Source organism: Scyliorhinus torazame, chromosome 10 (genome assembly GCF_047496885.1).
Source record: "Scyliorhinus torazame isolate Kashiwa2021f chromosome 10, sScyTor2.1, whole genome shotgun sequence".
NCBI classification, from domain to species: Eukaryota; Metazoa; Chordata; class Chondrichthyes; order Carcharhiniformes; family Scyliorhinidae; genus Scyliorhinus; species Scyliorhinus torazame.
Genome location: NC_092716.1, coordinates 82818835 through 82835393, shown reverse-complemented (window position 1 = coordinate 82835393; position 16559 = coordinate 82818835). Strand labels below are relative to the sequence as shown.

General features: G+C 45.1%; 1 protein-coding gene across 2 annotated transcripts in view; it reads right to left on the bottom strand.

Annotated features, from left to right (window-relative positions):
* ripor1 (RHO family interacting cell polarization regulator 1) overlaps window positions 1-16559 on the bottom strand; it is a 450995-nt gene that overhangs the window by 234394 nt on the left and 200042 nt on the right. Inside the window, exon 1 of one of the 2 annotated variants that reach the window (XM_072518310.1) lies at window positions 14864-15127. The exons of the other annotated variant lie outside the window; for it this stretch is intronic. The gene's annotated coding sequence lies outside the window, so the exon portion shown is untranslated. Of the gene's footprint in view, window positions 1-14863; window positions 15128-16559 lie in introns of those variants that run through there. 2 annotated transcript variants of the gene reach the window in all.

Sequence of the window (16559 nt, the reverse complement as noted above, 5' to 3'; positions counted from 1 at the left end):
AATACATAAAGAAGTGAGACAGCAAACAGTGTGTAAATGACAATATTCTGTGCAATTTACCACTTCAAGCGTAGAAAAAAAAGATACTGGTGTTAAAAAATATTTCCATCTCTATCTTCTACCACTTTGTAGCACAGAATCGCACTTTGGGGGAATGGGATGTGGTGAGAAGCATGAAAACACTACAAACCAGTTTTTACTAATTCAGCAGTGTCACTAATATCGAAACCAAACAGAGTAAAACGGCCATCAGCAGTTCTGCAACCAAACATTTAAATACATCTGCCTTGTTTGAATAAATGTTTCAACACTCTACATGCGTCATTTCTGCAGGTACACAGGGATATACTGACCAGGCTCCTTATTAAAGAGGTGGTAGTGTGGGCAGCATGGTAGCACAGTGGTTAACACTGTTGCTTCACAGCATCAGGATCACAGGTTCGATTCCCGGCTTGGGTTACTGTCTGCGGGATGTCTGTACATTCTCCCCGTGTCTGCGTGGGTTTCCTCCAGGTGCCCCGGTTTCCTCCCACAAGTCCCAAAAGACGTGCTTGTTAGGTGAAATGGACATTAGGGCTGGGCAGTAAATGCTCGCCTAGCCAGTGACACCCACAGTCCATGAAATAATTAAATCAAATTACATTAAACTTATGTACTTATAGACTGGCCTCTCCAATTGGCAAAGTTGATTCCTCCTCTTTCTGCAATTGCGAGCATGAGATCACAAGAGGAAGTGCTGAAATGGGCTAAAAGAACATTTGTATAGTGCCTTTCATGATCACAGGATGCCCCAAAGCCAATGAAGTAATTTTGAAGTGTAGTCACTGTTGTAACGCGGGAAACATTAATTTTGCACAGCAAACCCCCACAAACGGCAATGTGATAATAACCAGCATCCGGTTTTTATAATGTTGATTGAGGAATTAATATTGGCGAGGACACTGGGAATAATTCACCTGCTCTTGGTCAAAATAGTGCCATGGGATCCACCTGAGAGGCTAGACAAGATACTTCAGAACACAGGAGATGGTGGTTATGTTCCCGAAGCCTATTCTGCCATTCAATTAGGTCATGTCGGACTGCGCCACCGTGATGCCCTGATGTACCCAACCTGGATTGCAAATCCCTTAATTAACTTTGCCGAACAAGATTCTATCAATCTCAGTTTTGAACTTTTCAGCTGACCTCAGCTTTTTGCATGCTAGAGTTACAGATTTTCATTCCCACTTATCGGTGAGCAAAACAACTTATTTATTTAGTGCCTTTAACATAATGAAACACCCAAAGATGTTTCACAGGAGCATTACAAAACAAAATGTGGCACCGAGTGACAAAAGGAGAAATTAGGTCAAATGATCACAATCTTGGTCAAAAATGAGGATTCCAGCTGATGTGGTGGAAATAAATAGGTGATCTTAGTGATAGGAAGATTAGGAGGTCAGAAGCTCAACTCAGGATCAACTGTGACACTAAGGCTGTAAACAGAATAGCTTAATCTCAGACTCTTCCCGGGAGGAGGGATAGAGATTATATCGAGGAAAGAGAGTTTGGAGTGAGGCTAAAAAAAAAAAAATGGCTTCAGTCTCCCGAGCTCTAAATCTTTAAAGTTATGATCTTTTGTTCTGGACTCCCTCACCAAAATTATCAACCCCATCAAATCCTTTAATCTTCTTAAACACCTCAATTAGGTCATCCTTTATCTTTCTTCCTTTTACAATCATTGGTTCCTAGAATGCACATCTGGAACAGCCATTCTCAAAAATAAAAGACATATTAAAGGCCTGCAGCATTCAAAACATTGAAACCATGGTAAAGCAATTTTTAAAAAAAATTGGATTGGGGTGTAGAACACTTAGAAACGTATCACATCGGGAAAAGGACGCTTTTGTTTAGCTTAATAACTGTCACAGCACTTGAACCATTGTGTGGGAAAAAGCGTTATATAAATGGAATGATTGTTCGACTACACACTTTGTTGCTTAGGCATAGAGTTTTCCAGCACAAAAAGAGGCCCTCTGTGTCTTCACCTGCCATCAAGCACCTATCTATTCTAATCCAATTTTCCAGCACTTGAAAATGCCACAGCATACAAGGTGACAGACAAGTGCACATCTAAATGCTTCTTAAATATTGTGATGGTTCCCGCCTCCACCACCCTTTCAGGCAGTGCGTTCCAGACTCCCACCACTCTCTGGGTGAAAGGTTTTTCCTCAAATCCCCACTAAATCTCTTGCCCCTTACCTTAAATCTGTGCCTGCCTGGTTATTGACCCCTCAACTAAAAAGAAAAGTTCCTCCGATCTACCGAACAACCCCAGCCTAGCCAACCTCTCTTCATAGCTGAAAAAAAACAAAAGGGCCTTCTTAAATTTTTAGACACTTAACTCTCCTCAAAATACAATTTGTAATACATGGGGGTAATCCAAAACCAATCAGCACACAAACGCGAATTAATCACAGCTTGGAGTAAAACACTTGAGAAACTGCATCTAGTGCCACAGAAACTCAAGTGAATGCAGTTTTCTATTGCATACATATGGTATTCATCAATTAGGGTAGATCTGAGAAGAAAGCAAAGTGGGGGGAAAATGTTTTTTAAAATCCTTTTATAGTCCCATCATCAAGCACACACCTAAAGAGCAGAAGCTTGCAAAGCTGATGTTGAAGAGTAATCTCTGCACTTCATCAATTTGACCCACCCAGGTGACATGGCGTGAATATTTTGGGGGGGATTTCGGCGGGAGCGGTGCGCAAGGGATTTCTGGGAGGTAAGTTTTTCCTTCAAAAACACTTACCTTCACAGGAGCAGGCCTTTGGATTTTGGCGGGAGCGGTGCGCAAGTGATTTCTGGGAGGTAAGTTTGTCCTTTAAAAACACTTACCTAGTCCCGTTTCTGTTCTTCTTTTCTGTTTTATTTTTTAAAAATATAAGGCGGGAACCGGAAGTTCGACTTCTGGGAAGGCCCCCACCCCCCCCCCAACCAATAAATTCTGGTGGAGAGGAAACCCGAGACACTACACGTGTAGTGTCTCCCACCCACCCTCCTCCTCCTCTAACCTAGTAATAAGATCCATTGGTGTGAGGCAAGTGCCATATTATATTATTATTATTAGCATTATTATATTATATTATTAGCATTGCGCAGGTCAAGGAGACACAGCCGGAGTGAGAGAGATACAGACAGTGAGAATTTGGTAGTTTGGTGCAGTGAGGTAACCAGGAAAGGTAAGTGGTTAATCTAATTGTGCTGTTCTTCAGTTAAAAGTGCAGGGTAGATTAGTGTCTGATTGGCTGAAGCTGCCCCCACCATAAACTTAAATTAAACTAATTAATTAATTAGTGATGGCTGGTCAGGTGATGTGCTTGAGTTGCTTGATGTGGGAGCTGGCAGATCCCATTGCGAGCTGCAGCGACCACATCTGCAGTAAGTGTTGGCTGCTCGAAGAGCCGATCCGACTCAGAGTTGATGAGCTGGAGTCTGAGCTTCAAACACTGAGGCACATCCGGGAGGGGGAGACTTACCTGGACACTGTTTCAGGAGGCAGTCACACCTGTCAGAGTAAGTAGTTTAAATCCTGCCAGTGGCCAGGGACAGCAGGGTGTGACTGCAAGTCAGGCAGGTAAAGGGAACCAGCAGTCAGGAACTCAGGAGCCTCAGCCCTTGACCCTGTCCAACAGGTATGAGGCACTTGCTCCCTGTGTGGATGGCGAACAGGGTTGCAGGAAGGATGAGTCAGCTGACCAAGGCACCATGGTTCAGCAGGCCATTCAAGGGGAGGGAGTAAATAGGCAAGTTGTAGTTGTAGGGGATTCTATTATCAGGGGGATAGATAGTATCCTTTGTGAGCAGGATAAAGAGTCCCGCATGGTATGTTGCCTGCACGGTGCTAGGGTGCGGGACATCTCTGACCGGCTTGAAAGGATACTGGAGAGGGAGGGGGAGGATCCAGTTGTTGTGGTCCATGTCGGTACCAACAACATAGGCAAGTCTAGGAAAGAGGATCTGTTTAGAGATTATAAAGAGCTAGGATTCATATTAAAAAACAGGTCCTCAAGGGTCATAATCTCCGGATTACTGCCCGAGCCACGTGCAAATTGGCATAGGGAGGCAAGAATAAGGGAAGTTAACACGTGGCTGAAAGAGTGGTGTGGGAATGAGGGGTTCCTTTTCATGGGACACTGGCATCAGTTTTGGGACAGGGGGGACCTCTACCGTTGGGATGGTCTCCACCTGAACCGAGCTGGGACCAGTGTTCTGGCGAAAAGAGTAAATAGGGTGGTCAATAGGACTTTAAACTAAAGATTGGGTGGGGGAAGGGAAAGTCAGGGAACCAAGAGGTGAAGTAATCAGCGGGGAGCGTAGCTGCTTACGAATACAAAAAAACACAAACAGACAAAACTCAAGAGTGGTTACGATTGTCCCCATCCCACAAAATATGACACAGTGTATGGAAAGGCTCAGTAAACCAAGGTCCACCACACTAAGAAAACAAAAAGGGACGGTCAATAGAGAATTAAAGGTGCTATATTTAAATGCGCGCAGTGTACGGAACAAGGTAGATGAGCTTGTGGCCCAGATTGTGACTGGCAGGTATGATGGGGTAGGCTTCACAGAGACATGGTTGCAGGGGGTTCAGGACTGACATTTAAAGATCCAGGGATTCACAACCTATCGAAAAGACAGAGAGGTGGGCAGAGGGGGCGGGGTTGCCTTGTTAATTAGGAATGAAATTAAATCAATAGCACTAAACGACACAGGGTCAGATGATGTGGAGTCTGTGTGGGTAGAGTTGAGGAACCACAAAGGCAAAAAAACCATAATGGGAGTTATGTACAGGCCTCCTAACAGTGGTCAGGACCAGGGGCACAAAATGCACCACAAAATAGAAAGTGCATGTCAGAAAGGCAAGGTCACAGTGATCATGGGGGACTTCAATATGCAGGTGGACTGGGTAAATAATGCTGCCAGTGGACCCAAGGAAAGGGAATTCATTGAATGTTTACAGGAGGGCTTTTTGGAACAGCTTGTGATGGAGCCCACGAGGGAACAGGCCATTCTGGACTTAGTGTTATGTAATGAGCCAGACTTGATTAAAGATCTTAAAGTAAGGGAGCACTTTGGAGGCAGTGATCATAATATGGTTGAATTCAATCTCCAATTTGAAAGAAAGAAGGTAGAATCAGATGTAAAGGTGTTGCAGTTAAATAAAGGTAACTGCAGGGGCATGAGGGAGGAACTGACGAAAATCGACTGGGAGCAGAGCCTAGTGGGAAAGACAGTAGAACAGCAATGGCAGGAGTTTCTGGGAGTAATTGAGGACACAGTACAGAGGTTCATCCCAAAGAAAAGAAAGGTTATCAGAGGGGGGGGATTAGGCAGCCATGGCTGACAAAGGAAGTTAGGGAATGCATCAAAGCAAAAGAGAAAGCCTATAATGTGGCAAAGAGTAGTGGGAAGTCAGAAGATTGGGAAGGCTACAAAAACAAACAGAGGATAACAAAGAGAGAAATAAGAAAATAGAGGATCAAATTTGAAGGTAGGCTAGCCAGTAACATTAGGAATGATAGTAAAAGTTTCTTTAAATACATTAAAAACAAACGGGAGGCAAAAGTTGACATTGGGCCGCTCCAAAATGACGCTGGTAATTTTGTGATGGGAGACAAGGAAATAGCTGAGGAACTGAATAAGTACTTTGCGTCAGTCTTCACAGTAGAAGACATGAGTAATATCCCAACAATTCCGGAGTCAGGGGGCAGAGTTGAATATGGTAGCCATCACAAAGGAGAAAGTGCTAGAGAAACTAAGAGGTCTAAAAATTGATAAATCCCCGGGCCCAGGTGGGCTACATCCTAGAGTTCTAAAGGAGATAGCTGAAGAAATAGTGGAGGCGTTAGTTATGATCTTTCAAAAGACACTGGAGTCAGGGAAAGTCCCAGAGGATTGGAAAATCGCTGTTGTAACCCCCCTGTTCAAGAAGGGAAGAAGGAAAAAGATGGAAAATTATAGGCCAATTAGCCTAACCTCGGTTGTTGGCAAGATTCTAGAATCCATTGTTAAGGATGAGATTTCTAAATTCTTGGAAGTGCAGGGTCGGATTAGGACAAGTCAGCATGGATTTAGGAAGGGGAGGTCGTGCCTGACAAACCTGTTAGAGTTCTTTGAAGAGATAACAAATAGGTTAGACCAAGGAGAGCCAATGGATGTTATCTATCTTGACTTCCAAAAGGCCTTTGATAAGGTGCCTCACGGGAGACTGCTGAGTAAAATAAGGGCCCATGGTATTCGAGGCAAGGTACTAACATGGATTGACGATTGGCTGTCAGGCAGAAGGCAGAGAGTTGGGATAAAAGGTTCTTTTTCGGAATGGCAACCGGTGACGAGTGGTGTCCCGCAGGGTTCAGTGTTGGGGCCACAGCTGTTCTCTTTATATATTAACGATCTAGATGACGGGACTGGGGGCGTTCTGGCTAAGTTTGCCGATGATACAAAGATAGGTGGAGGGGCAGGTAGTATGGAGGAGGTGGGGAGGATGCAGAAAGATTTAGACAGTTTAGGAGAGTGGTCCAAGAAATGGCTGATGAAAATCAACGTGGGCAAGTGCGAGGTCTTGCACTTTAATAGAGGCATGGACTATTTTCTAAACGATGACAAAATTCATAATGCTGAAGTGCAAAGGGACTTGGGAGTCCTAGTCCAGGATTCTCTAAAGGTAAACTTGCAGGTTGAGTCCGTAATTAAGAAAGCAAATGCAATGTTGTCATTCATCTCAAGAGGCTTGGAATATAAAAGAAGGGATGTACTTCTGAAGCTTTATAAAGCATTAGTTAGGCCCCATTTAGAATACTGTGAGCAATTTTGGGCCCCACACCTCAGGAAGGACATACTGGCACTGGAGCGGGTCCAGCGGAGATTCACACGGATGATCCCAGGAATGGTAGGCCTAACATACGATGAACGTCTGAGGATCCTGGGATTATATTCATTGGAGTTTAGGAGGTTGAGGGGAGGTCTAATAGAAACTTACAAGATAATGAATGGCTTAGATAGGGTGGATGTAGGGAAGTTGTTTCCATTAGCAGGGGAGACTAGGACCCGGGGGCACAGCCTTAGAATAAAAGGGAGTCACTTTAGAACAGAGATGAGGAGAAATTTCTTCAGCCAGAGAGTGATGGGTCTGTGGAATTCATTGCCACAGAGGGCGGTGGAGGCTGGGACGTTGAGTGTCTTTAAGACAGAAGTTGATAAATTCTGGATTTCTCAAGGAATTAAGGGCTATGGAGAGAGAGCGGGTAAATGGAGTTGAAATCAGCCATGATTGAATGGTGGAGTGGACTCGATGGGCCGAATGGCCTTACTTCCGCTCCTATAAGTCTTATGGTCTTATGGTCTTAATATAAATATTTCTTACAATTCTACACTCAAAGATGTCAGCTGTGGCTCTGGGTAGCACTTTCAACTCAAGAGTCAGAATGTGGGTTCCAGTCTCACTCCAGAGACCTGAAAACAAAATCTAGACTGACACCCCAGTACAGCTTTCCAAATGTAGTTTTAAACTGAGGTCCGGCATGCCCATTTAGATGGATAGAAAATAATCCATGGCTCCATTTCAATTAAGAGAAGAATTCTCCAACATTTATCCCTCAATGGTGATAAAAACATATTTTCTGATCATTATCACATTGCTGTTTGTGAGACCTTGCTGCGCACACATTGGCTGTCATGTTCCCACATTATAATAGTGAATGCAGTTTGAATCGTACTTGGGGATTTTTGAGATAGTGAAAGACTCTAATTGCAAATCATTAATTTGGTCTGCTCAGAGGCGCACAGGTCCTCTCCCCCATTCCTCAGGCCCAGCTCAAGCTGACAGAAGGCAATCAACAAAAACAATACAGTTTAAGCAATATGTGCACACCTGCAATTTACTTTGTAATAATGAACAGTAAAAGCTGGCTGCCTTAAATGAGACACGTTCAACTCTGCTTACAGGGCATGAGCAACACCATCCAATACCACAGTCTGAAAGCAATAAAGAAATTATCTTTGACATCATTAAAACAGGCATGGTGAAAAGTACTGCACTTTTAGCCTGTTCCCCATGAAGCAATGCAAACACAACACAATCCTCTGATCCATTGCCATTTACCAGTGAAAAAACATTAAGCAGAACACTGATTTCCTGTCACTAGATGCAGCAGACAGCCTACCAATAACTTGACAATGCAAGCCAGAGATGTCCAGTGGTAGTAAAAGGGAGAATGTCCAACCAGCCGAATGAATTTCTTTCTGCCTGCGAACTCAAACACACTCACTCACTTAACAGCACTGCAGAGTATTTCCTTGGAAGATTTACATTCGCACAGATCAATGATTCTGAGGTTGAAATTTACTCTCATTATAAAAATGGGATTGTGTTTTTAGATTTTACACAATTGTGTACACTAGTGAAGTCTGTGGTCTGGGATCAAACCCCCAAATGGTAGCAGACAGACAACAGCCATGAGATTCAACCATCCTTCTTTGATATACTGCCATAGCTTAATGTCTGCAATGATCAAATGGTTACAGCAAATCTTTTATGCCTAACTTCAGAGTGCAAAGCTCAATAAAAGTCAGTCAGAAGTACAATGGAAGTGCTCAAGCCTGATGTGGGTCTTTGTAAGAATCTTATTTGTTGAAGCACAATTACCATTAAACTCTTTACCCCGTCCTGTTGCACTCTGCCTTTACCCAAATTGTTACAGCGTGGTGTTGCCTTGACTTATTTCTCAAAATCTGCTTTGATCTAACCCCTCCCCAGCCTTACTTATACAATTCACTAGGATGCTGATCCCAGCATGTTTTAAGTGGAGCCCATTCCAAGAAAACTTTTCCCACTTTCCTCTATGCTGGTGCTCGTGTCCTATGAGTCGAAATCCATTCTTCCCATTCAACTCTTTGAGCCAAAGATTTAATTCTCTAATCTACTTGGCCCTTTGCCAATTGGCATGTAGCCCAGGTAACAATCCTGTCAGTCAGTCTTCATTGGAAAAAAAGGTTTTCTTTTTACCTGCACATACTGATTGGAATTCACTAGTACAACAACCAGCCTACCATTTTTAAAAATGGATCACAACGGTCATGATTCAACCACTCCTTTAAAAAAACAAGCACAATTTAACAGCTCTCAGGAAAATTACAGATCACAGATCAAACGTGTCAGGGTGAAATGAATTGCTAGAACTTTTTGGTCTCCTATTTCATTGCACTATTTTGGCAATACTACTTCTGAGCTGCTTTGACAACACTATTTCTGAAAAGATGCAAGACAATTACGTAATGCATAACCAGAGGCCTAAATGCCCAACAGCAAATCCATAAAAGATGGTTTTAAAAGCGCATGTCAACCTTACTGTCACACATCTATCGCACACAGTGAAACAGTAAAAAGCAATAAATGTACACTATTTACACTCACTTTAGTTTAATTTATAAAAGTCTCCCCTCGCAGCATTGTATCACCATCTTTTCAATATTTATGAAGTCTTGTCTCACCACCACCACTACAGGCTGTAACTTATTCAAAATTAAAAGTGCAGATGAAAAATATCAGTGTCAATAATTTCAGTTTGAATGCACCACTAAGCTAAGAGCTAATAATTCTGAAGAAAAATCTGCAACCTGAAATGGTTCCAGAATAAAACTGTTTGCAACTTAATATTTTCAATTGAAGATTATTTAAATTGCACCCAAACAATAAGATGAATGCTCAGCCTGAGTATTCTTAAATTATGGCTGTGACTGTCTCATCATTACACAGTTACTGTATTGTGGGACAATATCAGAAGTACTTTTGTGTTAAAACAAGGGGTACACCAATAAAAGCTACTGACCAGCAAAAACTCTCTGATAGGTTTAGTGGAAAGGTATCCTAACTGCAGATAACAGGTGTGTGACAGCCAGCTATCTGACCCCAGAACTCCAGGCCAGAAAATTTGAGCAATAAAGTATAAAGCAGTGTATTTAAATGACACAGCATCATTTATAAATCTGCAATTTGCTTGCAATATTTTGACAACAGAACCTTTGGATAAGATGCAAGCCAGACTGTGAAGAATGTAACCAGAGATTCAAAAAGTGATTTGGCTATTTGGTTTATAGCCAAAATTGTCAGGGATGTGGGGTTATCGGTTACTTATCAGGGATGTGGGGTTATCGATTACTTAACCTTTAAGACAGATATTGTCAACACAGAACTAAAGTATCTACCTTGTCACTTAACAGGAAGGCAAAAGAAATGTACCACGCCATTGGAAAATTAAATCGGGCTCAAGCTGGCTCCAAAAGGCACCAATAAATTTTGGATTGTCAGCTCAGACATTTTTTTGTTAATTCGTTCATGGTATGTGGGCGTCGCTGGCTGATGCCAACTATTCATAATTTACACCAACAACATTCGGATTCCATGTCCGCTTTGGCACTTCAAAAGCCTGCACACAGCCGGATTCAAGCTACCTGCATTAAAATCGCAAGATCCTGCATTCCACATCCAAATTACTCACTGCAGTTCATGGCTCACACACTGCAAGGTTAAATTGGTGTTCCCTGAAAAAAATATATGGTTGCATTTTTCTCCCTCTCATCTGGAGAAAGAACCAGGTGGACAATTGTAGGTAGGTGTGTGAGCAGAGACATAACCACATTTTTTTTTTTTTAAAACTGGTGATGGGCAAAAAGGAACTGACCAGCAGTGCACTTCAAGGAGTAGCTGAAAAGATATAGATCTTAACTTCTTTTTGTTTTCGAATTAATCTTTTAAAAAATTTCATTTAAGCTTTCCTAGGGTTGCTTTGGGGTTACAACCTGGTCCTTAAATCACCTCTACTGGTTAATATGGTCCCAAATCTATAAATTTACCAAGTCAAATGGCACGGATTACTTAACTGATTTTTTAAAAAGCACTTTAAAATTAAAATATCCGGGTGGCACGGTGGTGCAGTGGTTAGCACTGCTGCCTCATGGTGCCGAAGACCCGGGTTCGATCCTGGCCCCGGATCATCTGTCCATGTGGAGTTTGCACATTCTCCCAGTGTCCTGCGTGGGTCTCACCCCCACAATCCAAAGGGTAGGTGGATTGGCCATGCTAAATTTCCCCTTGATTGGAATTTTTTTATTTAAAAAAAAATGAAAATACCAAGTTCTGGGGGAGACCCAGGCTTTACAAGACTAGTCAGAGTTTCTCCCAGAATAATATGTAGAATACTCGGTTGAGTCCTCTCAATACAATGAACAAATTCCAATCAGAATAATGTTGGACACCAGTAAAATCAGAATGATTGATGGAGAAGGGCTGAGCAAATAATTGGTCCCATTGAAATAAACTTCCTGTCAGTCAACTACGGAGCAACATTGACAGAAGCCAAAAGTTGGCAACACTGTGCATGGTTCAACCACCGGCGTTTTACCAGAACATTCTTTGTTCATTATAACAGTGATGTCTGCCCTGATCAAAATCACCGCAGATAATCTCATTCACATTTCCTGTATAATTTACAGCCACTCCATATAACAGTTCGAAAATACATTCATAATTGAACTAATCACGTTATTAATGTTCAGTCCTTGGCATAAGCATAGCTGAAACAAAGGTGGGTAGCATAATACATTCACCTTCACCACACTGATATCACAGCACAGAGGTCAAAATCCACACAGCATTGGGTGGGAAAAATACATTAGCCATTTAGGATTAACGTTTTTAATGATTGCTGCCACCTTGCAGCAAGGTGGCAAGGAAATCATGTCCAATTAATAATGCAATCCAATGCCATTTTGAGTCACTGCACAAAAGAAATGTTAGGTACCTTAAACTAATCAATTTATTATGGACATATAACAGGTTTAATTTCAGATGCCAACTTATTTTGGGGGTTAACCTCCCATCTTGGAAGTGGATATTGGACCTTACCAAATTGCACTTAATCTGAATACATAAGATCATTTTTAACCACCACCAAGCGATTTTAAAAAATGTATTTACGACAGGGACAGCAAAATTAGAGTAACATCCAAAAGGGTCTGTGCCAAAAATCAATGTTTCCCTCTTGCCCAGAAAATAAAGCAGGACTTTTGATCATCGCCAAGCCCCCCTGAATTTCTAACATTGCTATAAATGGCACTTTTGTGTGTGGTTTTGTTCCTGTAATACAAGTGCCGGAATCTTAGCCACAACATGAATCACACTAATCTTGCTGCATGGTGTAACAAATGAACTTGTTTTCAGTGACATTTCAAATGCAAATTCAAAGCTAATTTGGTTGCTAACTTGTTTGAGGCCTGTCAGCATTTCTGTTTGCTATCAACTTCAATAGTTTCTAGGTTATCAAACATCTATTGTAACACATGCTGTACAGTAATAAGTAGTCGTGGGTATTTATAATTTAATTTGAAAAATTTGCCTGCACGAGTACTTTTCATAAAGTTGCGCAAAATAAGAAAATCGATTCATGACGTCAGAACATGCAAAACAAACCAGTTCCCCAGCCAGTTCATCAATCCAAGTCACCAGTGTGCATACACAAAAAGGAAAACAGATACAGCCGGTCCCCAACATACAGTTCAGCATTGTGGCATTGTCCTTGCAGCCGCTGCCACTTTACAGAATAATGATGTGCTAGGTTACAAATCCCCAATGGCTATAATTCATGGCAAATGCACCAGTCTACCAGCACCCACACGCTCACATGAGGAATAAAGAAACAGGAAAGGGAGGGAGAATGAAGAGGAAGGGTACACGAGGGAGGAAGAGGCCAAACATTCTGAGGGAAGGCGAGGTGGGCAAAATGTTTATAGTGTGTCCCTCAACACACCGTCTTGCATTCTGGAATTTACAACACTTGATCATGGACAGATGCTTGCACCAGAAGACCAGCAAAAGTTCTGGGCAGCCCAAAAGGCACCTTCCCTGAGTTGATGTCCTTCCAGCTGCAGTTAACATTTGTCTCAGGGGGTGTCCCTGGAAATAGAGCAGGCTTCATAGAATCCCTACAAAGCAGAAGGAGGCCATTAGGCCCATCGAGTCTGCATCAATCCTTTGAAAGAGCACCATACCGAGGTCCAATTCTCCACCCTATTCCCACCTAACCTTTCAACATTTGGGGGCAGTTTTAGCATGGCCAATCAACCTGACCTGCACATCTTTGGACTTGGGTGATACAGCTGTTTGGGGTTAACTTCAACAAACTCCACAGCATTCCCTTCAGACATTCGTGGCAAAAATATAGGAGGGTGAGGAGGCCAGAGTGAGGGGGGTGAGGAGGCCAGAGTGAGGGGGAGTGAGGTGGGCAGTGAAGGGGTGAGGAGGGCAGAGTGAGGGGGCTGTGGAGCGCAGAGTGAGGGGGCTGAGGACAGAGTGAGGGGGTGAGGACAGAGTGAGGTGGTGAAGAGGGCAGAGTGAGGGGGTGAGGAGAGCAGACTAAGGGCTGAGGTGGGTGAGGACGGCAGAATGAAGGGGGTGAGGACGATCAGAGTGGGGGGCGGAGGGCAGAGATTGAGGGGGATGAGGAGATCAGAGAGAGGGACAGGGTGAGGAGGGGACTGAGGGGCTGCGGTGATCGTATAGGGTGGGGGTGCGGCGAGGGTGGGGGGGTGCGGCGAGGGTGGGGGGGTGCGGCGAGGGTGGGGGGGGTGCGGCGAGGGTGGGGGGGTGCGGCGAGGGTGGGGGGGTGCGGCGAGGGTGGGGGGGTGCGGTGAGGGTGGAAAGTACGGTGAGGGTGGAAAGTGCGGTGAGGGTGGGTGCGATGAGGGTGGAGAGTGCGGTGAGGGTGGAGAGTGCGGTGAGGGTGGAGAGTGCGGTGAGGGTGGAGAGTGCGGTGAGGGTGGGGGGGGGCGGTGAGGGTGGAGAGTACGGTGAGGGTGGGGTGGTGCGGTGAGGGTGGAGGGTGCGGTGAGGGTGGAGGGTGCGGTGAGGGTGGGGGGTGCGGTGAGGGTGGGGGGTGCGGTGAGGGTGGAGGGTGCGGAGAGGGGTGGGGGGTGCGGAGAGGGGTGGGGTGGTGCGGAGTGGGGGGGTGCGGAGAGAGTGGGGGGGTGCGGAGAGAGTGGGGGGGGGGGGTGCGGAGAGAGTGGGGGGTGCAGAGAGAATGGGGGGGTGCGGAGAGAGTGGGGGGGGGTGCGGAGAGAGTGGGGGGGGGGTGCGATGAGTGTGGGGGGGGTTGCGTTGAGGGGGGTTGCGGTGAGGGTGGGGGGGGGTGCGATGAGTGTGGGGGGGGTTGCGTTGAGGGGGGTTGCGGTGAGGGTGAATGTGGAGGGTGACAGTGTCTTGCAGGGAGTGGGTGATGTGGCAGCATTTGATGCCCATTCCCCGGGGTCGCTGCTATCCCCTGCTCCAATGTGGAAGCTTTTTCCTCTGGGAGCGGCCAACACAGCAACCCTCAAACTGACAGCTTTGGGGGGGGGGGGGGGGGGGGGCGCAATCCTCTGGGAAAACATCCCATTCCCAGCAATTCGCCTCCATCTTTCCCACGTTCAGAGCCTGAATATAAAAGTTTTCAATATGAACAATGTATCCGGGGCAACACTCTGTCCCTCCTCTCCATCCCAGCACCCAGAGTCCCACTCACTCCCAGGCATCACTTCCAATCAAAAGGATTGATTTTAAACCTCTCTCCCGGATCTCATACCTTTCAACACATTTTTATTTCACAAATGCTAAACAAAAAAAGAAAAAAAAAGTGCTGGGGGCCGGAGGGCGGGCACCACGTTCCGTTACAGCGGAATTTCCACCCATTTTACAGCCGCGCTGTCGGGCGAACCTGCTGCCAAGAGAACCCTTCGAACCGCGATCTGAGAGGGGGGGGGGGATAAATAAAGCGAGAACAGTTCTTACATGGCTGCAACGTCGCTTCAGAGTGCAGCTGCCGCCAGTCAGGCTGTTAAATCCAGAGGTTTGCAGCGTTTCCTGCGGGCAGACAGCAGCTTGAAGCGGGAAGGAGCTGGCTTGGCAACATGTCCCGCTGCACAGGGGAGCTGCCGACTGACTCGCTCTCCTCTCTGCGCCTCTCTCTCTCTCTCCCGCAGACACCAGTTGTGGACGGAGCTGCTGACAGACAGGGGGAGGGGCGGGCAGACTGCAGCCAGCCCCTCTCACTGCAGCCTGTGCCTCACTGTGAGAGCGGAGACTCCACGCTTGTATGCACTCCAGCCCAGGCTGCACTCGCCCAACGACGACCCCCCCCCCCCCCCCCGGTCCTCTCCCACTCCGCACCCGCAGCGAGCACTGAGCAGCTGCACCATGCACACAGCACCGTGTCAGAATCAAAATAATCACCGGCGCCCTCAAGATTGCTCGGGCTGGATTGTTCCGGAGTGGCGGGGGAAAGCAAACCCTCTCCACCCCGGCCACAATTGACTACTCCGAAAGCACCATTTACGGCTTTCCTTTCAAAGTTGAACGTTGATTTGCTTACAGAAAGGCTGATCTGATCTCAAAGGGATTGGGTGGAAGTTATGTTGTATAGAAGCTCTGCTCCGACCCCCCTATTTTAATACTGGGTTCAACCCTGGGCACAGCCCCCCTCAGTCAGGGCGCAGATTAACTGGCGCGATACTGGGGCTGAAAGGATTAGATCATCAGAACAGTTGCACAGACTCGGTTTGTATCCCTTTGAGTAGAGAAGCTAAAGGGGTGATCTAACTGAGGTTTTTAAGATGATTAAAGGATTTGATAGGGTTGATGGAGAGAAACTGTTGCCTGTGGTGAGGATCTGGAACAGGGGCCTGTAACCTTGAAAGGAGGACTGGGTGGTTTAGAGGTAGTGTCTGGAAGCACTTTGTAAACACAAATGGTTGTGAAAATCTGGAACTCGGCCAAAAAAACAAACTGGAAGTGGGGTCAATTGAAAATGTCCATTGAAATTGCTAGATTTTTGGTGGGCAAGGGTATTAATGATAACTGAACCCAACAACAGCTTGTATTTAGATAGAACCCCGAATGTAATAAAATATCATTAGGTTCTTCTTGGGAGCATCATCAAACAAAACTGGCCAGTGAGTGATACAAGGAGCTATTGGGGCAGATGGCCCTGGTCATTGAGGCAGGTTTTAAAGAGTGTCTTAAATAAGTGTAAGGATCCTCCTGTTTAAACCCCGTTTGTTTCCTGTTTTCCCCTTCCTTTTCTCTTTTTTTTTCGCTATTACAATTTTTATCCATGGATGATTAATGGGCCTGTGGCGTTAATGCAGACTTTGCCTTTAATTCAAGCTGGAGAGACCAGTGAAGACTTGGCTGGCAGCCAATGAACTGGCTTGAAATGCTGGCCTTGCCGATAACTGGTGGTGATTGGTTCTGAGTTCTCTGGATGTTTCTCTCTCCCCAGTAAGGCTGGGTTGTTTTAGTTTCATGTACGGTTCAGAAGCATCTCTGATTTTCTCCGTGTGATATGATGAAATCCTTCTAAAAATCCTTCTAAGAACCCTGCTCACTCTCCAGGAAGACGGCAAGTCATTTTAGTGAAACTGCAAAGGATTCAGATTAAAACTTGGGCTGGAAGCTGGTTTGATGCAACACAAAAAGTCTTGAGAAC